The sequence below is a fragment of the Anopheles bellator genome, chromosome 2 (assembly GCF_943735745.2).
Source record: "Anopheles bellator chromosome 2, idAnoBellAS_SP24_06.2, whole genome shotgun sequence".
NCBI classification, from domain to species: Eukaryota; Metazoa; Arthropoda; class Insecta; order Diptera; family Culicidae; genus Anopheles; species Anopheles bellator.
The window spans coordinates 55,138,718-55,163,689 of record NC_071286.1 but is presented as its reverse complement, the minus strand read 5'-3'; the positions used below and the strand labels follow the sequence as shown (position 1 = coordinate 55,163,689).

At 47.0% G+C, this 24,972-nt stretch overlaps 1 protein-coding gene across 1 annotated transcript in view; it reads left to right on the top strand.

Annotated features, from left to right (window-relative positions):
- LOC131208824 (uncharacterized) overlaps positions 1 to 24,972 on the top strand; it is a 56,825-nt gene that overhangs the window by 8,271 nt on the left and 23,582 nt on the right. The window contains exon 2 of the mRNA XM_058201726.1: positions 16,956 to 17,001. The gene's annotated coding sequence lies outside the window, so the exon portion shown is untranslated. The remainder of the gene's footprint in view (positions 1 to 16,955; positions 17,002 to 24,972) is intronic.

The following is a 24,972-nucleotide window of genomic DNA, read 5'->3' as shown; positions in this document are numbered from 1 at the left end:
TAGCTTTTTGAAGGTAAAATTGTTATGTATTATTTTTTTCAGGCGTAGGCGGGAGACAACCTAGTATTGCAGCTTGTTACGAAAAAAACAAAATATATTACAAAAAGTGACCATTGGACCTATAAATTTCAAATACTTCCTTCAAAACGTGCGCAACGTTTACGAACCCAAACACGGATTTACGTGGTAAACGTGGGTCATGTTCCACGTTAGTTAGGATCATCCGTACCTTGTCCGGAGGCCTTATTTACGTCCTACAGAAACATCCAACAAACCCTGCTGAAATGAAGTTTTGATGGAATTCCCCGATTCGATCTCTATTCGCCCACGGCGCATACAACGATGACAATGTTTGAATGAGTAGTAGTTTTTGCTCCTCCCACCGATGACGAAGGGATCACATAACTTCCGACCGGCCGACGGAAAAGAGAAGAAAAAAAAAACGGCACGGAAAATAGATTGGAAAATACAAATCCGCCGTACGGTGCCGCGGCACGTGCTTGTTAGCTGGAGCTTGAGCGAACCTAACGAGCGAGTTGCGTTGTGCATAAATGTCACCAATTTTGTGATGTCCTGATGTCCTGTCGCGCGCTGATGTATCGTCACCGCTAGGTTCAATGATCCAGCGCACGGACAGCACACCACAAAAAAAACAGAATAGCAAAAATGCGCCACAAACTAATGAGTCTTATTCCGAGAATCTGTGTTTCTGGTCAGCTCAGCCTTCTGACGAGAGCCCGGCGCTAATCTGCCCGATGTGCTTCGAATAATCATCGCCCTTTTCCGACGCGCGTTGGCCCTTAAAAAGTCAGCGTTCGGAGTGGCCACGGCACCGTTAAACGCAACTCCGTCACGCGATACGCCACGATCTTCATCGCGCGTGAGGACGCGAGGACGTTGAGATGATGGACGACGTGCTGTGCGTTTGCAAATGCACCGAGTGCACCGCCGGAATGCAGAAAGAAGTATGCGCGAAGTGCAATGGCCACAGCGCGGTTCACGCGAGGTCTTCATGTTTCGCGGCCGAGCCGTTTTTGATAAATTATTGCGTCGACGGCTTTTCGTTGATTCGCTTTCGGCTTTTGGTGGAGCCGGCCGTATCTGGAGCTGCCGCTTGATCCGTTTATCATTTGCGTGCGATCCATCGGCACTCCCGGGTTATCTGCGGCTAATTGGCTATCTGCGGTCTGCGGAGTGCAATCGAGACCCGCTCGTATCGCACGTCTGGCATCGCGGTCTTGGCCGTTGGTCACGACCTGGCACGGCCTTCGGATGCGATGCGTCTGTCACGCCTTTTTGAAAAAAGCCGATATGACCCACGTGTACCACGTGCTGCCGAGCGCTGGAATGCGCAAGATGCCGTGCGGAAGATGTGCGCGTTGGCGTGTTCATTAACTGGCGGCGACTCTAATTGAATACACCGACCAGCGAGTCGTCGGCAGCAGCTGGCGCCATGATTCATTGTCCGCTCGAACAAACCCGATGTTGCTGCCGTTTTATTTACTGTCTGTTGATTTGTTTAGTTCCATCTCTGGGACTTGCGTGTGGATTAGAAAGTTCAAAGGGAACGAAAGCTGCTGCAGCAGTCGGTTCAGCTATTTATGCTCTTCGGCCGCGAGAGGGCATAAATCATCGCTGGCGAAGCACCGGTGCATGACAACGTGTCCTGGGATGGCTCTGCCATTCGGGGAGGCCTTCGATTTGACGGGAAGGTACGCGAGGTTCGCGAACTCGAAAGTATCGTCACGTGCCGCTCACGAGGAGCGCTCAGAAGAGCGCTAGCCGAACAATGGCGGCGTGTGATGACACACGGATGATGCTGCCAATTGTACTGTGGCAACAGCATCCCGCCGTGATCCCGTGAAGCAGAATGCCAAAAGCGTCACGTCCCAGCCGGGGCTATTGGTTACTCTGCCAAACAATTTCCGGCGACAGCGCGGCACATTGCATAACAAAGCCGCTGGGAGCGCTGCCGTTAGATACCGGCTTTGAGGAGCTTTACAAAGCCCTAATGATGGCCAACACACAGCACAGCAGCGGACTAACAGGATTTTTGGTCCGTGTTTTGTCAACTCTATTACGGCACGAAGTTAGTGCTGTAAAATTTGAAGGTACATTCTCTGTTTACGAATTGAAAGATATGGAAGAGAAAACGTGAACTTTTTAGTAACTCTATTCGAGTCTAGTTTAGAAAATTGCAGAAGTAGATGAAACTCATTCGAGCATTACAAAAATTGAAAAACAATAGTTCAATCAACATTTATTTAAAATCGAAGTTAAATATTCTCGAAAAGCTAACGGTTTCGGACAAATTGCATTTCAGAGCAGTATCAAATTAAAGAAAAATTAAAACAAAAAAACAAAATTTTAATAGGTAAAAAAGTAAAACAAATAACTAATTATTTTCAATTTTTAATTTAATTAAAGTTAGGTTCTTGTTCATTTTCACGACTTAAGTTGGTGATACAAGACCCGTTGCAAATGAACCTTGTAGATTGGAAGTAATATTTTAATGTTTAATACCTTCTTAATAATCCAATGATCGAAATTTGATGAGGAATCGATAATTTACAATCCCCAGGATGAAGACTCCAACTCAGGACCTTTGTAATCTGCAATTTAAAAAAAGCCCCTCACGAATGGCATAAACTCGATTCAGCACAAAACGAGGTGTTCCGGCAATCATCCATTTCTGTTTGTAGCGTCTTCTTCAATCAAATCGGCTCAGTACGAAGTAACTACATCTTCGGCTTCTACAAATTAAGGAAGGCAGCAATCGCAGAGCTATCGTAATCCAATTAATACAGGCACCGAACAACATGCGCCACGACGCAACGTTATTAATCCCGTACGCAGCAACATCCTATTTCTGGTCTCTAATCCTTCCGAAAAGGCAGGCTGTTTTTTCTCGCCCGGGGCGGGCTTCTGCAACCACGCCACCGGCCCACACGGATCGTGTCAAGACTTCCCTTCTCGACATCGATTGATTGCTCACGTTCCACGCTTGCAACAATAAGAGCAGGCTCTCTCTCTGTTGGAGGATCATATCGCGGGGCCCCTTCGAACGGAACGTGTCTTTTTGCTTATCGGGTGCAACATTTTTTGCCCTGCGCACGGCGCATTGATTCACGCTCTTTTCTCTCGCCGTGGTTGCTGGTGGATTTTCTTTACGGTTGCATCAATCCGTGTGACGTTCCATCGCTTTTCACTCGACACGTTATCGGACGTGCAGCCGGAAAGTTGTTGATAGAAGGCCGCACTGCGCACACTGCTCGGAAAACGGTGGTGAATTTCGCGGATCGTCAGGACGCCAAAAGGAACACCGGGCCATCGGCGAAAACAATGGACCGACAGACCGTGCTCAATCATTATTCGAAGTGTACATCGGACGGGGCTCCTTCCCGGGGCTGGACATGCGTTGCGAAGGAACTGTCGAGCGAACGGAAGTTGGGTGAGAGAGAGAGTGGATGGTAACGGTTCCGGCGAGGACCCCGCAGGACTCTCTGGGCGCGCGGGGTTTGAGCTTTTCGCTCGATAAAGCACAAATGAAGGCTGAAGAGGATTTGTGGCGCACGCTGGTTAACGCCAAGGCGTTCTTGAGGCGCCTCAAGAAGAAGTAGAAAATCTGGTGCCTTTCCGCAAACAATAATCTACAAGGGGCCGGGGCACAAGTGGCGATCAATAAGCTATCGGTCGCGAACGACGCGCACCGCGGATAGTGTTTTGCGTGTTCTGTGTACTCTGTGTCTTGAAAAGTATTCTCTCGGAATCAATTTCAGAAGGTTCCTTTCAAAGATGGCTTGGGTAGACCAACTTCAGCTATGAGCTCACCGGATGTTTGTTGGATGAATCCCCCCGAAACAAAGTGTTCGGAGTTAAATGGCGATTGTTTGTTCGCTTCGCTGGTTGGACGCCTTTGAACAATACGGCGGGAGGATAGCAAAAAAAAGCCGCCCAAACACATCGTAAAGCACTCGATTAGATGGTAAATTTGCCCCGTGCCGTGTGACTCAACGACTTACCGGAGCGCCTTCTTGACAATTCCCCGGCCACCTTTCGCAGCAGTAGCACCACCAACTAGGCGAGGTACCGAGAAGTTCTGTTTGCTTTCGAAGGCGCGTGCGTCTCGACTGTGTGAATGGTACAGCGTTTGTTACGTTTAGTGTAAAACCCTAAGTAGAGACCCCTTTGAAGTGCCCACGAAGGTGGAGACACAAAAGCTGGTCTGTTCCTTCAGCTCATCTCAGCCCCCGATTACAGACCGGTCCTATGATGTCACTGTCGGGGCGATGGAAAAAGACAAACACTGCGAGTGTGCCTGAGTCAGGTACACCTTCCGGTACCAGGTGAAGTGCCAAATGTTTGCTGCTTCCACTGGCATCTAGCGCCACCATCATCATTTGCGATTTGGGGTGTTTTGTTCGTCCAAAGAGACTGGCCAGAAACTGGTTGTACTCCTGCGAAGGAATAACGAAACGCGGCAGGTTCTGGGGCCTGCTATCTGGCCCCAATATCTTCGCCATCTTTCGGTGGTAAATCCAGCCATAACTTACTCGGTACGGCCATTTTGCCGCGATGTGCCGCGCCAATCCCGGGGCCAGAACAATGGCCGCCCGATCCTTTCCGGTTCTGTTGGGTCAGTTTATTTAGGCCTAATCTTTTTTGCCGACTCCCCGGCACAATTCGCCCCGGAAATGGATGGGCTGCACGTGCTAAGTATTTTGATAGTAGCATTCACCGAAGCAGCGAAGGAGTTACCCGGAACGCGCCATGACGGCCATGGCGCGATTATGTCCTTGGAACCCCAATAAAATTCGGAGGAAATATTTTCAAATATCCTTCACGGAGTACGGTGTCCCACGAAGGACAAAGGTTCCGGTGTATACCTTTGGGGCCGCTTCACCGGGAAACAGAGACATTCGGTTAAAAGGATATGCAAAAGGCATTAGCTAATTCGAATACTTTCGGTGCCTTTGTTTCGGTGACCCCCGAAGCCCCCGGGTGTGTGGCTGTCGTGCAGGAATATTTACTGCCGGCAAAGTTCCTGACAGGTCCCGGGGTCCCATAACTTCTCGATAATCCATTCGGCGCTGTTTTGCCCGCTCCGAGCGTGAAACAATCGTCTTAATGAGCTGAAACTTTCGTACCATCCGCAGCGCTTCGGAAGTTCATCCATTTGGCCGCTAACCTTATTAACGGTTCAGGTCGCGTGCGCTTGGAGCGTTCGATGTTTTTTTTCACATAAGAACGGGGGCCCACAAGTTCACGTTCCGGATATTGCCAATTACTTCATTTTTCACCCAAAAGCCAATAAAACTCGCGTACGGCTCGCGTGCGGCAATGCACGACCTTCGGCTCCCTCCAAGGGGGCAGGACAGGTGCCTCGCCGGCCCCCGGGGAAAGTCAATCCACCGATAATGGTGGTCGATGAAAATTGCTTTCGATTTGTCACGGTAATAATCCGGCAACTACGACCGTCGCGCCGACACCACCGGCACAGCACCAGGTGTCGGTTAGGGAAAAACGGCAAATTTGTTTTCTGATCCGCGTGGAAAGTGTGGAGGTTGGTCGGAGAAGAGTCCGCCGGGTTTCGTGAGCGAAGAAAAATGGCAGTTACGGACTTGCTTCGCGATGCGACTTTGATCCTTTCAACTTTCATAACCTCGCGGCCAGGAGGCGGACTTTTGTGTCCGACTCCGAATTATTAACTGCATACCGTGGGCGCCACGGATTTTCTGGTTTTGCCGTTTGACAGCATTCGAATGTGCCGACGGGGGTAGCAAGCCTTCCGAAGTGATGAGCAAGTCTCCTTCCCGTTGGCCGCCGGTGCAAAAACAAACAAATAAATTCATTCCCGAAAGCTGGGCTCGGCAGGTCTCCCCCGGTTACCGCCTGGAGGAGTAATGGCCAGCCCGGCGTAAAATATGTCAACAACACCATCCGGACCCGGCCCCGACTCAGATTGCTGGGCCCGGGTTGCCATTGTTGGCAACGGTTCACTAACCCGGAGCAATAAATTTCGTCCACCGTCAACTGGTCCTGGTCCTTCCTGATGAGGTCTGCAACAACCGGGGCTCCTAGAGTACGCTAGGCTGTGGCCGGCCAGCCGGGTTTGTTTATTGTCCAGCACCCGGCCCGCGGCCCGAAGGACTTCGCCCGAAGGACTTCGTGCGCGCCCTACACACAGCTCAACCGCGCCTAGTTTTTGTGATATTATTTTTACGCCTCCGGAACGCGTTGGGGGTGTTGGAGCTGGTGGTGGCTGATAACGACGCCCTGAGGCGGCCCCCGCACCAGCCCCCGTTCCGCTTTTGGCCACAAGCGGTTGTTTTCCGTAACCGATCGTTTTGTCGCAGTCGCAGCATCTCGCATCCGTTTCCCGGTCGGTGTCGGCGTAATTAAATAACGCCGACACCGAGGGCGATGGAAAATCCTGCCACAACCAGCCACATCCGGTCTGGTCCAGCATCCTTTCCCCCCCAGAAATTCGGGAAGCCTGAAAATGCTATATCTCCCTCCGATCGGTTTTTGTGACGTGGGCAGCACGCTGTTTGACATTTGGCCGGCTTCCGTTTTCCGTGAATCTTCGCCACCTGTCGGAACCCAGCCCCCGGAGTCGCGGTGGAAATCGAATCAAACCAAGCTTCCTTTTCCTCTGTCGTGTTCCTTGAAGTTCCGGCGGCAAGTTTTTCGTCGCGGCATCGTGTGTCAAATTTGCGCCCGGCATCATTAAACGGCAATTTCGGTGTATCTTAGACCGAAATGCGCGAAAATGGACCATACCGGTCAAATGACTGGTTAGAAAAAAATTGGTTAAATAAAGGGCCTAACCATTAACTTGAAGTATCTCGATGAAGCTGGGTAATAGTAAAAAGGATGAAGTTAATGTCTGATTCAAGTAGGAACTTGCATTTGATTTATTTTTATATGCTTTTGATCGTTCGTTGAAAATGCTCTTATTTAAAACGCTAACGAGATGCTAACGTGACCAAAAAATATCGGGAATTTATTTAAAACTCAATAACACTTTATTTATTCTTCTGCATTTATGTCATCATCCTTAAAGCTATTCCTCTCTTTTCTTCACCATCAACTCTAAGCGGTGTCCACGAAGTGGTTCCCGCTTAGAGTTACAGTTTCTTTCGTTTTTTTAAAATTATTCTCTTGTTGAGCTTTGAAACGAGCCGCTGTAATCCCTTCTTGCCATAAATTATTTTTCTCTTCGCACCGTTTGGCACTCCAAGAGCCGGATCCTTCCAAAACAGACCAGTAAGAGACAACGCAATAGCATCAAGGCGGTCGAAAAAACCAGTGGATTAAGTCCGGAACCGAAATGAATATCTCGTCAAACTCGTCAGCGGTTCCGACAAAACGGATTCGGTCCTCCCGTTCCAAATCCGCGTGCCCTATACTGCGTGCGTGCCCATAGTGCGCCCTACTAATGGCCGCCTGGCCGCTCAGTGAGTGGAAAATAAATTGAAATTTATATTGGAAAAATAAATCCCCACCCGACGCTCGTCGCTGAAGTGTGTTGGGCGTGTAAAATGGCACCCGCGGCAAGTCCTTGCCTGGCGCGCGAACATGATGATCCATCATTTCCTAGATTTCCTAGGCTACGAAGGACCAGTCTGTGTCGGCCTCCCTCTGACAGGCGGTGGCAAGGATAACATATTTATTTCGGTACCAAGTGCTTCACCACCACACAGACGGACACGGATGCTGGCAGCCAGGACAGCATCACTTGTAGACAAACTGTTTACGGGTCGGTCGCCGATTTTTTCTTCACCATGCCGGGCCCGAAATGTCGTCTGCTGTTTGTGATTGCGCCAGTTTTTTCTGACTCGTTCCAAAAATCGCTTCGATCAGATAAAGTGGATGCTTTCCGGGCGATGTTGGAACACCCGCCGTCGTCGGGTGCACTTGAGACCAGGATTTTGTGGGATTGTAGAAACGGTTTCATCCCGAAAGGGCCTTCGCGCAACCCAATCGATCGCATTCATACCGACGGCGGCGAAAAACGATTCAGCAATCAGCAAATCAACGGCCAAATCCCCCCGGATGATCAGACCGTGCGGTGGCCAAGAAGTGCGTGCGATGCTCGCTTCCCAGGCCCACGACGGCGGGGCCAAAATTAATTGGATGAATTTTCGGCAAATAATTAGTAAATTTATATCGCTCCCGTTTGACCGACAGCCCGGCTCCCAGCGAATTTAGTGCGAATTTTGAATTCCATCTCCTCGTTTTGCCCGCGGAACCGGGTTTTCAATTTGGCCGCAGCTCGGCCGAAAATCCCGTTTCCTGGGGCGTACTGTGAGGGAAATTAATTAAAATCACAACCCCTGTTTCGGGGAAGCAGATTCCCGAAATTACATTTCCATCGGATACCGCTTATCATCGGGCGGGATTTTTATCGCAAGAAAAGCCCTCGAGTTCGAGTGCGGGGTGTGAGCATCGGTCTTGCTCCAGTAACCAGTCTGGTGCGATGGCAGTTCAATAGGGTCTTTGGATAGCAAAACAAATTATTTTGAATACTCCTTAAGATCGTTTATTTGGAATTAAACCTCGTTTTGACTCTATGCTGCTGTACAATTGGCTAGGCTTTCCATCGAAAAGCTCTCAATCTCTCGATCTCGGTAAAGCAGGACTTGAAATCCGAATCTTGTCGGTGTCTTCTTTTGACATTAAACTACAATTCTTTTTTAGCGGATCTTGGCGAATCTTAGCGAAGCGAATCAATTCTTTTTTAGCTCTTACATAACAAGACTGCTTACAAAGCTTCAGTTAAACACACTAGATTGTGGTTCGGAACTTATATTTATTCGAAGTCAATACAACATCAAAAAAAATATCCTGATATACCCGTCTTACAGCCGCTTGAGTCGCTGGAATGTCGTCGTAAAGTGATCCTGTCATGGTCTTTTTTCTTCAAATCATTTGGTAAAATTTTCCAAATAGTGTCCTTACTTTTTACACGAACGTTTTCCACAAATTTTGAATGACTTCGGTCTTGTGGATGCCTGGGGCTTTCATCGTCTTCCAAATTCTTACGATTGTTTTGTAATCGTTTATCGTCCACACAAAGACTCTTGGTTTATTAGTGTACGCATCAACATAAACTTGTTCTAACAAATTGAAGGTCTCATCAATTTCACAATCAATCAAAACTTAAAATTGGCTTTTTGTTCCTTTGTTTACCTTTTTAACACACGTCATAAATCTACTGACACATAAACTCGCATAACTTTTAAATTTGTCATCTGATTTGCATGAACTGAGATGCGTTTGAAAAAGTAAGAACGTACCTCTGAGACTATGATACTAACTAACTAATTTTATAGAAGATCTCTTAGGGTTTTATTAATATTTTTGTCATTGATTTTCATGTTGATTAACATTCGAGTAACAATGATCTATAAAATAGTTGATTATAGTTTATGAAAGAATTTGTTTCTTAAAAATAATATAGTACAAAACGGTTTTTTGTGGTTCATTTGAAAAAACCTTTAAGCTTGGTCCAAGCAGATTTGTTACAATCACTTTTCATCGCGCAAATGGCCAACTCTGCTCTTACTAACGAAATGTACTCGCTTTTCGCTGTATCCCACGTATCGGCATTTTTCGATGTTCAGCTTAGCAACTTCAGTGCTTTATTTGAAATATGATTTGAGAATGATTTTAACTTTTCCATAATTAAAATTGTATCAAAATGACGCTTCCTACTAAAGAAAGTTTTGTAGAGCTCATGTGTTATTGATAATTTTCGCCGCACGGTTATGGACTTCGTTGTACTTCAACTGAAACGATTAGTAAACTGTACCACTGTACCAAAAGAATAGTAAATCAAAAGAAATAATTCAAATGCTCATAAAACGCAAAGCCAAAAACACGAATTCGTTAACACCAACCTGGAGACGATCGGAACGATATATTGCACTGCCAATGGACTCACTTCTTCACATTGCGAAGGCATCCAAACTCCGCACCCGTGGAGCGTAAGACTCCAAGGAAGATTCCTTTTCCCCGAGCCGACGGAACGTTATGTTTCGTAGGGATTTCGATGACCACTTGTATGGGGCGCACATTGTACCAGGAGTCCATACGCGGCCTCATATGATACTCACGCCTGCACATTGTACTTGCGCGAAGTTTTATTAGCTCTCTTACCACTCGGGCCCGTGTGTAAGAGATTGTTTGTTTCCCGTGCTGAATAGCCGCACGCCACGCACGAAGGAGGCGCACATTCAACATGATAATGGCGCAAAGAGCAGTGCTTTGCACACAGAGAGCCCCTCAATTCATTAGAGACGCGTCGTAGCTTGGCGGGCGTTCGCTTTTCCTCTCCATTAAGTTTGATGCCTTCATCTAAATTTTTAATGCTGCCACGGAGATGCAACAGCCCGACCATGGAGGCCGTGAACCTTGATCGTGAACCTCGAACCCGAGCACGAGTTAACGTCCCCAGCACGGCACAGACAACAAAAGCGAGCGAGCGGAGGTCTGATGCTCCGTCCGGAATGCAACGGAAGTCATCCGGAGTTCGCCGTGTCTGGCCGCTTCAGACATTAAGCCTCACGGACCTAATGGCCACCAGCCGGGCGGGTGGCAATCGCATCGGAAGTGTGCTGCTGTGGCTGTGGCCTGCGGTCCGACAGGACGATAGGCGCTCGTTGGAAGCCATAAATTTGTGCCCCGACATTACTGCATGATGCATGTGTGTGCGGGACTTGGGAAGCAGCGAAAAAACCATCCCAACCAGCGCAGGCTGGTCCGCTCATTTAACCCGCCTGCAGTGCGCGATTATCCTGGCGAAGAATGGCTGCAAGAAGCGAACGTATTAGCGCCCGTGAGGCGCGCCCGGCCGATGTGTGTGCGATCGTGAAAGATTTATATGCTCTTAAAAGTTTTCAAATTTATGGTTCAACGCAGACACGCGGCTTATGAGCAGTGAGTCCTCCGCAGTGATGCCGCCCGAAAGCCAAAAGCCAGCGAAGGGTTTTACACAAATTAATGCCAGCCTGAGAGCTTGCTGCCCGACGCAAACACGATAGTAAACCGAGAGCCGAGGACTTGTGAGGGCTTCACCATAAGCAATAATTGGTTTATGTGGGTTCCAAGACTTGTTATTGACTCTCCTGAGCTAATTAGGCTTGGAAAAGACGGGATTAAGGCTATGATAATTGAATATAATATCTGTTTTATTTGGTTTTCGATGTGGCTTGAAACGTAGCTGGACCGCGGAATCCCCCGAAACTAGTACAAGAAACACTGAAACGATGTTTGGTGAAGCTTTCTTCTTATTGATCTGTTGACTGTGAAATCGGACACCGCGAAAGGCACCAAAGACTCGCGAGAGAAACTCACATCGCTTGACATGATTTCGGCTTTCTGCGAACTGTTGCGAAATCGGTCACGTTTACTGCGGGGAAGCGCTGTTACAGCCGCGCTGTCATCGCAGGAGAACCTACCGAACTGACGCGCCCGAGGCTACAACAATCTCTTTTCGCAATGCTGCGTCCCGGTTTCGGACGGGTGTCAAAAGTAGCTCTTCATCGACATTTCTGACGCGACTTCCGAGTCTCGGGACTCACGTTTCGACGGACGGCCAATCGAAACCCAATCGAACGCACGATTGGCCACGTTCGACACCCAGAGTAACGAGTCATCAAAACGCACGAATCAAAACCACACGTAATTTGGAAATGTGCGCTCCTTCGACTTTCACTGCCCCCCGGGGGATTAGTGATTACGTGCGGGATTAGGTGATGTCCGGCAAAAACCTGCCCCATGTCCCCAGAATGACATAAAAGGATGTCACCGATCGGTGGTCCGAGAAAAGAGAAAAACTCCGAACGAAACTCAACGAGTGTTCCAAAATGTCCGCCAAGGGATTCGCGCTCTCACCGCGTTGTCCCCAGCGCTGCTCAGCAGAAATTTCCATACAATGGACCTGGGTCGGGTGCATGATGCTTTTTGCGACATCTACGGCGCGGAATTGCATTTCATCGGCCATTGAACCGCCTCGCGGGACTCACCCAGCCGGCAGCGTGTTGTGAAATGGCATGTTCGTCCTGACCATAAAACCAATTACCTCATTTTTCTTTACACCACACACCGGTCGGTGGTCGGCTGGACCTTTCCCCACCAGGACACGACGTCCGGGGGAATCGGGTGCCTCGGGCCATCGTCGCGCGGATCGTCGTCCCGTTAATTGCATTCCTTTCTGGCAGCGCGCGGCCACCGCTTTGCATACGGGGACCGCTGTGCGGTGCAGAACATAAACCATGCGTGGAACGGGATTTTTTGGGGCCACTCTGATGGACTGCACCTAAAATGAGCAAAGGAACGCACACGAGAGAAGGATACGAAGGAATTAAATGCTATGGCGGGGTCCGTTGTCCGGCTGCAAGGTGCAGGTTGCTGCACCTCTTTTCCGGGCGTCCCGGCAGGTCCCCGTGAAATGCGAACCCACGAAAAGACACCTCTCATTATGGGGCATTCCTGAGTTTTTGTTTGGTCATCCCTTTGACTGTGCCGCTGGCCGAAGAGAATCATTTATCACTCACCATTAACAGCCTCTCACTAGTGGTGATAGTTTTGAAAAGTTGTATAACATACAACATTTTACTTACTGTAATTTTGATATCAAACAAAGAATTACAATCTCCACGTCTCACATAATACTGTGAAAAGAGTGAAAAGATAATTTAAAAACAGTACAAATTGTGGAGTTAAAAACTTGCACTCTCAAATCTTTCCCCAAATCAAATTTAGTGATTTGTTTAAATTTTATTCAAATATTAGTTTCATTTTAGCTCAAATTTAGTGATTTAGTGAAGAGTGAGGTCACCAACTCCACAGGTTGACAAACAATATACGGTCAAACAAAAATAACAAAAAATCTATCGGACTCGTCCTGCTGGACATCGAGAAAGCCTTCGACACTGTCTGGCAAGACGGGTTAATTTACAAACTGGTTACGCTAAAATACCCACAGAACATCGTTAAATTAGTAGAATCCTTCCTTAAAAATAGAAAAAACCAGGTTTTCATAGGAAACTCCTGCTCAAACATCTACACCCCGGATGCAGGGGTACCGCAGGGTAGTGTTCTCTCCCCACTACTTTTCAATATCTACATATCCGACATTCCAACACACAAAAAATGTTCACAATTTCTATATGCCGACGACTTAGCAATAAGCTCTTCAAGTACAATGCCCAAAACGATAGTCACCAATTTAAACAACAGCCTCCGGAAATATGAAAAATATTGTAAAACATGGAAAATCAAAATTAACGCCGACAAATCCGAGGCAATTTTCTTTACACGAAGAACTTGCTTGCGTCGCATTCCAACTGGCCACACAAAAATAAACAAAACAAACATCCCATGGAAAGAATCAGTCGAATACCTCGGATTTCACCTAAACAAGAAATTAACCTATAAAACACACTTCGAACATGTAATAGAAAAATGCGAGAAACACCTAAAAATACTCTACAGCCTAATAAATAGGAGATCAAAACTAAATAAGAAAAACAAACTGCTACTGTACAAATCAATAATCCGCCCCACCATCACTTATGCATCTCCCATATGGGCCACCAGCGCGAATACCTACAAACAAAGATTGCAAAGAATCCAAAACAAGTTCTTAAAAATTATACTAAATAAACCTCCATGGCATAGCACAGAAAAAATACATAAACTAGCAAAAATAGAAAAAATATCCCAACACACCCTAAAACTTAACAAAAAGTACTGGTCCGCTTGCTGTAGAAACCAAGAATTGAAATACCGTCTTCAGTGACACATGTAATTAGAAAGTAGTTTAAATAATGTTAAATGTAAATAGTTTAGTTAGTAGGTTAGGCTTAGGTATGTAAGATATAGGGAAAAAGTCTTAGACAGGTCCAATGGGCCCCTGTCAAAATTCAAGAAAAACACATCAAATACTAAGGTACACTAACGAACAACACCTGAAAAAGAATAGGTACAAATCATTCTCAAAAATAATGTGGAGAGGCTTTAGCCGAGCCCATTCGGAAATCAACTTCGATGTATTACGAAATCAATTCTCAATAAACGCAATTTTAAGGAAAAAAAAAAGTGAAGAGTGAGGTTTTAGTAACTTGTTGAGGGAACATCCATTTAAGCTCAGTATTCATATGGAACAATGTTTTGTATAATCATTTCAAATTAAGTATTATAAAGTAGTCTTGTAGTTTCTTACGGCATACGAGAGTTCATAAGTTGCATTGTCAAAATAACAATTCAGATAGTTGATCAGAAAGGAAGAAATGGTGTTCCTGTTTCTCACTCATGGATTGCATTTGGGGTGTGTCTTTCAAAACATAAAAGACGGCGGGCTTTGGTTAGGTCCTCTCATGATTCCCGCCTCTCGGGACACAACATTCCAACGCACAAAAAAGCATTCCAAAGTCGATGGCAAGAACGCGATTGAATCTCGAGCCGGCCGCTCCTGGTGATGTGGTAGCTCAACTCGCCGGTTGGTCACGGATGGTCTCCCATCTTCGAACGTGTAATTTATCTTGGTCCAATTCCTTCGGTACCGAAATCCGATGCGTCTGACACAAATATTTGGCCCGGTGTCCCCCAGGGTTCCTGCGTGACCGGTCCGAAGAACTTTAATAATACACCGAGCAGAGCAGAGCCGGAGACAGGAGTTTTCCTGGAACGCATTCCTTTATGCCCGCCGAAACGGACTCCGGTGCTTTTTATGTGTCCGATCATTTAGCAGCACGCCTTTTTGCAGATTGAGATTGAGATAGGAACCGGTAGGACCGCAGCCATATTCCGGACCTTCCGGCTGAAAATGGCTCACGATTGGGCGGAATTTTATCGATGCGAAACGCGGTTACGGTTTTCGGGTCCGGACGTTTCCGGAGCGGAGCGCGACAGTTCCGAACTCCGGCACCAGTTGGCAAATTTTCGCCGCAAAACGTGCGCATAAGCTTTCGGGGATCGTAAAAGCCGACGCGTGGCCCACGATTCCGGGGCGCACCATATGCTCGGTGGGCGCCCTCGCGGTGTTGGGTTGTCATGAATTTTCAAATTATGCCATTCAAATGTAGATTACACAACCGGAACGAGCGTCACGAGAAGCGCGGTTGGCCATCGCCATAAGGTTCACCAAATCGCTGCGCCGCCATTAAACCGTGATCGTGCCCCTTTCGACAGACTAGACTCCAATGCGACTTCGTCCCACTTTAAGACGATCAAGTCAGTGAAAGGTTTTCCCAGTTTACGATACGTCGAACCTTTTAAAGCCGCCCAGAAAGTGAGAAACTATTTTATGTCCTTAATTTAAATGGAAGACTCCATTGGCGAGATTCATCAGCAGCAACCGGGGCACGGATTACCCTCGTAGCCACCACCGATTCAGGGGTTCAAAGGGGCAAAACAAATCGTTGACCCCGGAGCAGTTCTAAAGCCTAACCCGTCACGGCTTTCAGGCTCCGTGACGGCCGCCCAGGGTTCGCTTATGAATTTGCAATGGTGCGAAGAGCCAACGCTTCCAAGAAGAAGCCATCCACAACAAATCCTCCCAAAGGTTCCATTTCATGCAAAGCAGCTCCTGGGACGTGGCAGCTCTAGGCAAAGAAACGAGGCAGAAAGAGAGAAGAATCAAGCTCCCCAGTGACGCCTCTGCTGCTGGTGCGTTGATAGTTATCTTGCGCCTTGGAATACAAATTCCCGTCTCGTCGCCGCGCCCGGCGGAACCTTAAAGCCTCCCGGGACGCGATGCTCCCGAGACGTTCACCGTTCACCCGTTTTTTTCTGCGCTCGAACCTCTGCCCAGGCGTGGCCAGTCCGGGGGTGTCGGCCCCGCGGTCGGTGGCGTTGACTGTATGTTGACTGGTGTTAATATTTTACGCCGCGCGAATGCCTGGCAGATGCACGCAGCCCTTCCACACACAAACATATGCCGCCACTTCTCGGCCCTCCAGAGGGCCAAGGAACTAGTGTTGCGAAGCGTAAGAAAGAAAAGCCGTGGAAGCATCACTATGCAAACATTATGCGGATCAGCGTGTTTGGGTTTACGGCTCGCTTTTCGCGAGTCGGGAACGGGGATCAGCAAATAACTCGCAAACTGTCAGAAACTTCTAGGCTTTGTTTTTGGCCCGCCAGTGAGTGAGCAGGGCGTCTGTTCGGTCCTGGGGCGTCTATCAAGCCAATGTAAACCTTCAAATGCCTATCAAGCGGCACGTCTATCAAGTGGGTGTAAATATTTAATTAGTTTATCTAAACATCTAGTATCTTTGCAGGCAGCTATTTAAGGATTTTGCTTTCAATCTTGTGACTCACTTTGGACGGTAGTCCGTCTTTGGTGTGGCTATAACGTTGGCTGTTGGCTTGATAGTTACGGCAATCGCAGTTTATGAAAGTATTATATATTTAAATTAATTAAACTGTGTTATTATTAAGTGTTTGAATTAATTCCTGCCGTTTTACAATGGATGACATTACTCACTAAATGTCACAATTTTTTTTAAAGAAATATATGTTAGACAGCTACTTTGAGATTACTTTTATACGACGAAAAGTGGTACCGAAAGTCATTCTATTTTAATGGATATTTATGATGAACATGCTCTTGCTGAGGTACAGTAAAAAAGGTTGATAATGAAGAATTGGCAGCATTGCTCGATCGAGATGACCTGACCCAAATAGATATTGCACAAATGTGTGGAGTTGTTACAAGTTAGGAGTGATAAGAAAAATGTCTTACGGGTGCCAGATGAATTGAAAAAAAGGCATTGAAAGAAGGAAAAATTCCTATGAAAGTAATGAAAAAATTGTCTCTGATTGGGTCACTTCTAAGGAGTTCTATCGACACGAACCCCGTTAATTAGAAACCCGTTAACAATTTTCGTCTCTCTCTCTCTCAATTCACTGTTTTACAAATTTTCTCTTTCGTTTCGATTTTGCAGCGAGTCTCCGTACACACAGTCCATCGGCACTCCTGATCATCTAAAGGTAAGCCTTTAATTTAAATTCCACATAACGCCAGGCCAGGGAGCATCCGCCGGCCTGGCTCACTCCCTAACACTTCGAACACGGCTTCGGTGGGCCGAAACATCCACATTAGTGGATCGACAGCTTACAAATTAGCCACCCTCCGGGGGTGGGGCGTATCGATGGCCCTTTTGGCGCTCCTCCATACTCTTTAATCAGTATAAATGATAAATAATGATCATCAATTGATTTACATGCAACCGAACCGCACCGGTGCAGCTCTGCACCGGGTGCGAAGCATTTCACCACCACAAGTCGATTGGAAGTAATTGAAACGCGCAGCGCCCCTTCGACCGACCGACCGACTGTTAATGCATTTCGAATTAAATCGAGTGCGTGTCGTCGTGTCGGTGGCTCACCCAGAAGTCAACGCACCGGGCGGTCGCTGGCTGTTGATTTTTCGCGGCCAGTAACGTGTGTATTTTCCGGACTCGCCCGCAGAGCGCATCTTCGGCGCGAGATCGCATTAATTATGCTAATGGCGCAGGGTGGCCCGCCCACCCGGTGCCCGTTATAAATACATTGATTATTATTGCTAGAGTATTTGCATAAATTTTGCCATCACGGGCAGCGAGGATCCCGGCGCCAAGCCCGATTGGAAATTGAATCCATTTTACGTGGCTCAATGTGCGCGCGGCTTAGCATGCGCGTTTGCTGTCTCTAACGCGCCACTGCAGAAGGTGGCACTAAATTTTAATTATTCCTGGCTCCCCGGGCGGGCAGCAACATTGACGCTTTTTGCATAATTACGCATGTCGAAATGTGTATATTTTATCGCTTCATACGAGAGGGCAGGGTGTCATAATTCATTGCGCGTCACTTTTCTCGCGCGTCACGCCGCAGCTGAGCGTATTCGGGTTTTTAGTCATCGAGCATAAAATATTTACCATCCCGAAATGTGGTCGTTATTTTTTGTTTCTTCATTCCGGAGTTCCACTGGGATGAGTAAGCGAGACCAACCTCCGGTCACAATTTTCTCTGATTGATTGGCCTAACATTGAGTTATGCTCCGGAGTTCGAACACTCCGATTTCGTCATTGGAACGTGCCCAAATTGCGTCGGCCAATTCGCCGACAGAATCGGCGCGGTACAATGTGCCAACAGCTAACACTCAATTTGGGTTTTGTTTTTTTACAGCAATTGCTTTTTGACGCATGCGAGCATAAATAACTCTTTTCCATTTTTTTCTCCACCCCCCACACGCCGAGTTTTTATTGTTTGTTTATCCTACGCTTTGTTTGCGTATTGTTGGCTTCGCTGCCACCGTTGCTGCAGCAAATTGTGCTTCCTTGCGTTCCGCGCCACGGGGAAGCTACGAGGCTACGAGTTTATGCTTTCGATGTTGCGAGAGAGTACAGCGCTTGGATCGTGCCACCGAATCGTCGATCATCAAACTCAGCGTGCGTGCGTCGTCGAACGTACCGAGCCGTGAAACGATTATCACGCGCACGCCATTTCTTCTGCTCGGCGGTGCAGCATAAGACACCGTTCGGCATCTTCGAAAGGTCATGCACAGCTGCCCATTATGCTGGGTGGCTGAATGGTGTCTAAAAACAGAGAGAGAGAGGAGCAAATCGGTGCTTCGTGTGGTGCATGCTGCGATGAGTGTAATATGCAAATGAAAGTATCATAAGCTTCCTTGCGGCCCGCTCGACATTGGATGGCCACTTGCATAAATGCATGGGAAGTAGTGTCGGTGCCGGTGTCGGGATGTGGGTTCATGGGCGTGAAATATTGACGGTGTCATTTACACACTCAGAGCGGCAGTGGCACCGATGCACTTTCTACAGCACACGGGCCATTTCGAATCTCGTCTCGTTTCGGAATGGTAGGACCTGCGGACCTGGGGCCTCAACGTTGATCACCACCGCCCCACCGATGAGTGATTGATGGGCCGGGGCATTTATCACTATTTTCACATTTTATTTCTTTCGAATGCTGAACGAGGAGTGCCACATAGGAGCGAGAGATTTATCGCACATTTAGGTCATCGTACCGTGTGACGTGCCCGAGGGAACTGCATTGTCGAACTGCGTTTTACAAGCGATCCCAACCGGGAGCTCCTCTGGAGCTGCTGATGAAGGATTTTTTCGTTTTTATGATCATGTTTTATCGACGCTTGAACATGTCGTTTGGTGATTGAAAATAAAAATGCTGGCCAAAGAACGCCAGAAAGCCGAATGGACACAAAATAAAGACATGGCCACGAATCCGATGAAAGAAGACGTAAACATCCACATAAACACTTGGCCCCTACGGTAAGAATTGAATAGGGTTGTGTTTGGCGGTTTCATGGTCCATTGGCAATCTTTCCGATAAAATTGTTTAAATGTACTCCCTGCCAGCCTCCGGGCAGTTGGTTCGCAAATGTCATTCGAATCCCGAACGGAGGACGATTTTCGAGTATAAACATCGAAAAGCGTGTGCCGTTCCGTGAGTCGTAAAAATACTCCAGACAAGGTTCACTTCTTGGCAAATGTTTGCACACCGCTTCTCGGAACTCATCAGCTCGCTTCCGGATTGGCGAATTAAACTGCTATTTTATCGAAAGTTTTTTTTGTTATTTAGCAACCCTGATACGCTGCTACCGTTCCGCAGACCCGTATGCGGATTGCTGTTATTATTTTCGCAACCGTTAAATACTTTGTAATCCGATTCCCGGCATAGGCTTTATGCGCGTAGCATAACTGTTTACTTGGTGGCGCGTGAAAAACGCACGAAAAGGCACACGGCCACGGCCAGTTCGGGGGATTTATTACGGGTGCGCTATAAAATGCAAACGAGAAACGATTTGGTCAGCCGGTCGAGACGAGAGGGATAAATATGTCCATAAAAAGGATGATAATGTTGAGGCGATCCGTTTGCAAAAGTTCAACCTCGATGGTCGTCTCACTGATCGCGGAAACTGAATGATGCAACGGAATTATTTCGGTAGCTTTCTACTTTATGCCCGACACGCGCAGCATATTTTGTTGAAAATATCGGACCTAAAACTATGGGAGTAGATTTTTTTTCAAAGAAATCACATGTTTATAGTTTCCAAATGAAAAACTTTATCTTATTCTAAGTGTGTGCCATCGCTAGATATACATTTTTCCTATCTCTCTGCCATGTTTATATTTTTGTAACCGCTTAAAATACTGCGATCTTCCAAGAGCCTCGTCAAGCATTTTATGCGATTCTGTAGCAGTTTTCTTTGTTAGGTAGCAGAAAAACAATGATTCCGGCAAAACCCTTTTTTCTGGCCCAAAAGTCGACATGGTCTGACTTCGTCAAACATTGCCATTTTATTTTCAACATGAAATTATTTGCCTGATGTAAGGAAAACCAAATTAAAAGCTGGAGTCATCCGTTTACTAAATCTGCATCGATAGTTTCAGGCCTGGCACTTATCGTTTTATGTTAATTTTATATACCAACAGGCTAGTATTGTTGTAGTAAACCAACAATTACTGTTTTCCGATAGTGCCAGCACTGTTCAACATATTCAAAATTTGAAATGATAAATCACTTAGTTCCGCAATTGAAAGATGGTTCTTAAGTTGGTGCAAGATCCACATTCGAAGGTGGCCGAAATCAGCATTGAAATTAGTTGTCTTTCATTATGAAAAACATGAAATGGTAAATCATAGATGCATATTAAACGTAATTAATCATTGTACCTGCATATTATTGCACATTAAGCAGGTATTCTACAACCCATCATAAGAAAGGAACAGCATCAATTCAAAAATAAATTACAATCCCAGGAGATAATAATTAGCAATGAAACCTACCACATTCGGCCCCCGATGTCAAACTAGCCAGAACAGAAGATACTCGCATTGTGACGTGTCCTCGATGAAGCCGGGCGTCTCATAATTACCCAAACATGCGTACGCGTAATGCTCATTCACAATGGTGTTCGGCACAGAAAGCAGGCCATCCCTGGTCGATAGGACTCGGCTGCAGATGTTGGCTGCACGTAATGCGCTCCCAAGTGGAAGCTATGTCAGCGTGAACAGCACGATACAACAACATGCCAAGCATGCCAGTTAACCGTGAACGGATACCATGTTTTGCATGTTCCACTGACCCACCGAATTTGAGTAAGTGTCCAGAGCAGAGACGCCACGACATAATGCAGGTCGTGAGTACCGATCGCTGGCAGCCTCAATTCTCGAGGTGACATCATTCAAAGCGTGACCAAAACACTAACCGATCGAACACACGCATCGGTATGCTTATGTTTCATCACGACACTACCAGCCCTAGCCCTGCTGGATCCGGGTCAAAGGGTCACACTCGCACACACTCAGAAATTACTGCAGCAGAGCGCTTGCAGTTGTGTGGAGGTCCCATTAATTCCGGCTAATGCAACATAATTTTCGTCTCACCACTCGCACCAGTCGGCGGGTGCGTTGTTCGCAGCATAACTGCACCGTACTTACATGCATCCAGCCCTTTTTCTGCTACGTGTGAAACGAAACAAGAGAAAAAACGCAAAAAACACAATGTTTACAGTTAGCTGCAGTTCGCAGTTACGTCGCCCGAGCATATCGGGCGTGTGAATGTTGCCAGCCACCCCACATGTAGCCTAGTTGTCGGCGCAGACTGCGCACAGACAATTAAGTCCAACTAAAGCCCTTCGGTGCAGCGATTGGTAATGTTGTGTGTGCTACAAACTTGTGGCTCAAAAACTTCGCAGGAGTAACTAACATTTAAACTGCGCTCCAGCTGTTACTAACTTTCCTACGAACCCACCCATTTCCCGAGGTGTCGGACACCGAAAAAAGGATTTGATATAGTTCTTTATTTTTACCGTACGAGGTCGGTGGTTTTCAATCGCTTCATTTAGCGCCCAGCGCCAGCTGGAATATGCTGGCTCCGAAACAATCGGGTCTTTTTGTACGGTGCATCTTGAACCTGCCTGGCAAACCATAAACGAGCTCCTGCCGTTGCCGTTGCGTTACCGTTTTCCATCTATGCTAAGTACATGCAAACGATGCTGATTGTTCACACGGTGCGATATTTTTCCACCCACAACGCATCGTTTAATGCTCCTCCGCTGGTGGGTGGTTCGATGCAAATTATGCCCCGGCCCAATGGCCCGAGTGTATGGGTGTGGGGAGGGTTTATAATGCAGTGTTTTCTATGGTCGCACTAGCAATCACTCTCATGGCAGGTTCTCGCGCTTCATCAATCCTGAAGCATACCAGCATATGTAGGTGAGGAACCCTTTTTCCGGTGACTCCGGTGACTGAAGCTTTTAGCGACCCCGGCGGCCCTTGCAAGAACCTTGAAATGGGACTAAAAGCGAACCACCAGCACCGCATCGCTTCATAAATTACACCGGGCGGGCGTAAAACAATGGGAAATGGGTGTTTATGTTTGAATGGTGCCGCGTGTCAAACGGGTGAAGAACATTAAGCCGGCGGAACGGCGTTATGCGCGCCATTATGGTAGTGTACTCTGTGCTGGTGTACTCGAGTCCGTGGCGAACACACCACGTTCCATTACAGAACCGACGGCGAGAACATTTCCGTTTCACGCTCGAGACTCTCGACGAGGCACCCGAAAGAGCATCAAGAGTTTTTATACGCAAACCGGGAAAATGCATTTCGATTCGTCGGCCCCGCCGTTACCGGTCAAGCATTTTCTGAAACCAAGTGGTGCGCAAAAGCACAATAAACACTTTTCGGCGGGTGGCTGTATTTGGCCGGCAATGGAAAAGTGAAAACCGACACACTTCCTTCCGGACGCGTTCCGTTCTAGAAGTGGAGTTATGCGAGCGTGAACCGGGGTCGAAGTCGATCGATCTCGGGGATGCCAGCCATGAACCGGCGATGGGCTGCTGGTGGTGAGTAATTTTGGCGTCGATTGGAAGCACCAGCAGCACCTCACTTTGGCCCCCCACGGAAAGTTCATTGAAGTTCAGTTTCGACGAGCAACATGTTGCTGCGCATCGGTTCGGTGAATATCGGCACAGAGAATCGCACTTTTTCTTCGGGGCAGGCGATTTGGTTCAATTCAACCGGCTAAAGTCCGTGAACCGACCAGCTGGCAACAGGCCTCTTCGATTATTGGGGCCATTGGTCTGTGCGATGGTCGCGCTCGCAATGTGTATGGAGATTCTTTAGTAAGTTTCAAAAAATCTGTTTAAATATCTTATCATATTTAGTAGACTCGGGAACTTTAGTGTTGCAATCCAATTCAGTATGCTTCTCTAAAATTATGTTTCTTTGAAGTTATGCGCGAACCAATTTGCTAGAAATGCCCGCATTTGTGGGAAACCAAAATTGTGTTTTGCGCCCCTGGTCATTCATCGTTGTTTCTGCGCGAATTTTTGACGAAAACAGCAAACTAATGATACCTGTTTCTAAAATTATCGCTTCGTAGAGAGTATTACTTTTCGAGTAGACAAAAATCGACTATGGTACATAACACGTCCAAGCAAAACAGCTGACAAAAATTGATTGAATACTCAAAATAGCCGAACTTGTCACCATAAGTGTACGACAAGAATAGCAACAAAAAAACCCAAAAAAGCGAATGAATGAAATCTAACATACGCAGCCTCTGGAAATGAAAATGTCGCGAACATTTTTGTACAGACCACGTATAAGCGACATCGAAGGAGGATCTGCAGAAGGCCTCAAACACATTTTTGAACGGCTTTCAGCATTTAAAAAAACCATGAATAAATATTTTTTGGAAAAACCCAAAATTATCATTACTTTTCGAACACACCTCGAATACAGAAACATTTACTACGTTTTCTTAAAAGACAATTTAAATCAAGCGGAGGATGTTAATAAGATAAAGCTATGACTCAATGTAACTCTGATGACTGATAGATTTTGTATCCTTGAAGCCGATCTTATAAAGCAATCGACCGAAAGAGCAACTCATTACAACTCTTTACATCACACTCAGTTTAGGTAGAGACCACTTTAGAGCATTGTCCAACATCCGCTCCCCATTATGGCGCTCAAAATCCTCGGATCTTTTGCGGAACGTTTCGTCTAATTAAATGGACTTACGGTCTCTCGGAAAACCATTACAGAAATGGAACAACAACATTGGCCATGATGGGCAAGAAAAAACCCGATCGAGAGATGTAGAGAGAGAGAAATACCACCGTAATCCTTCCGGGTCCGTTAGAACGCGACACAGCGGTAACAGCCTCCGTCGACACAGTTCCGGAAAATGTTCCGGATGACCTAATGGGGGAAGACTAAAGCGCCTTTACCGCGCATTGCGTGCATTGCGCGAGCACCACCTGCTGCAACCCACAACTAATTAATTACCCCTTTTTTCTAATTACACCAACCTTCGGTAGGTCCACCGGTCGTACGGTACGGGTCTCCCAAAAGGATTAGGTTGAAAAGAAAGGTAGAGAGAAAGGGAGCAAAAACACAACATACACACATTATGGAGTCACCTGGACGGCTTATGCCGGGGCGTGGTTATGCTGGAATTAAAATTAACCAGATTTTTTGCATTATGAATGCGCCGTGTCCGCAGTTCTTTCATCTCGTTATGTTTCTTTACCAGCGCATTGTTACGCACACCGTGAGCTTGGTGTTGTTGTGGGGTGGGGAGGGCAGCAACAACAACCACAACCGGCCCCAACCAGGTCGGGTGGCCCCAACGGGGTCTATGTAAAAACAATGGGCAGCTTAAAGGAAAATCTCACCTCAGGAATTAGAGTACACCGCGGTCTCGGGGTCGGCCTACGCGCCACATAAGAAGTTAGTTGTGCGGGGCGGTCTTAGATAAGCGTCTCGAGGCTTGGTGTCTTGGTCTTGGCCGTTCCCGGAAGCGCTTGAAACGTTGTCTGTCAGGGAACGGTGGCGAAAAGTAACGTCGCGTCGTGCACGAGAGATTAGTGGAGAAAGAGTTTTCGAAAGAAACACGAAGAGAATATTGTGACCTGGCTTATTGCTGGTG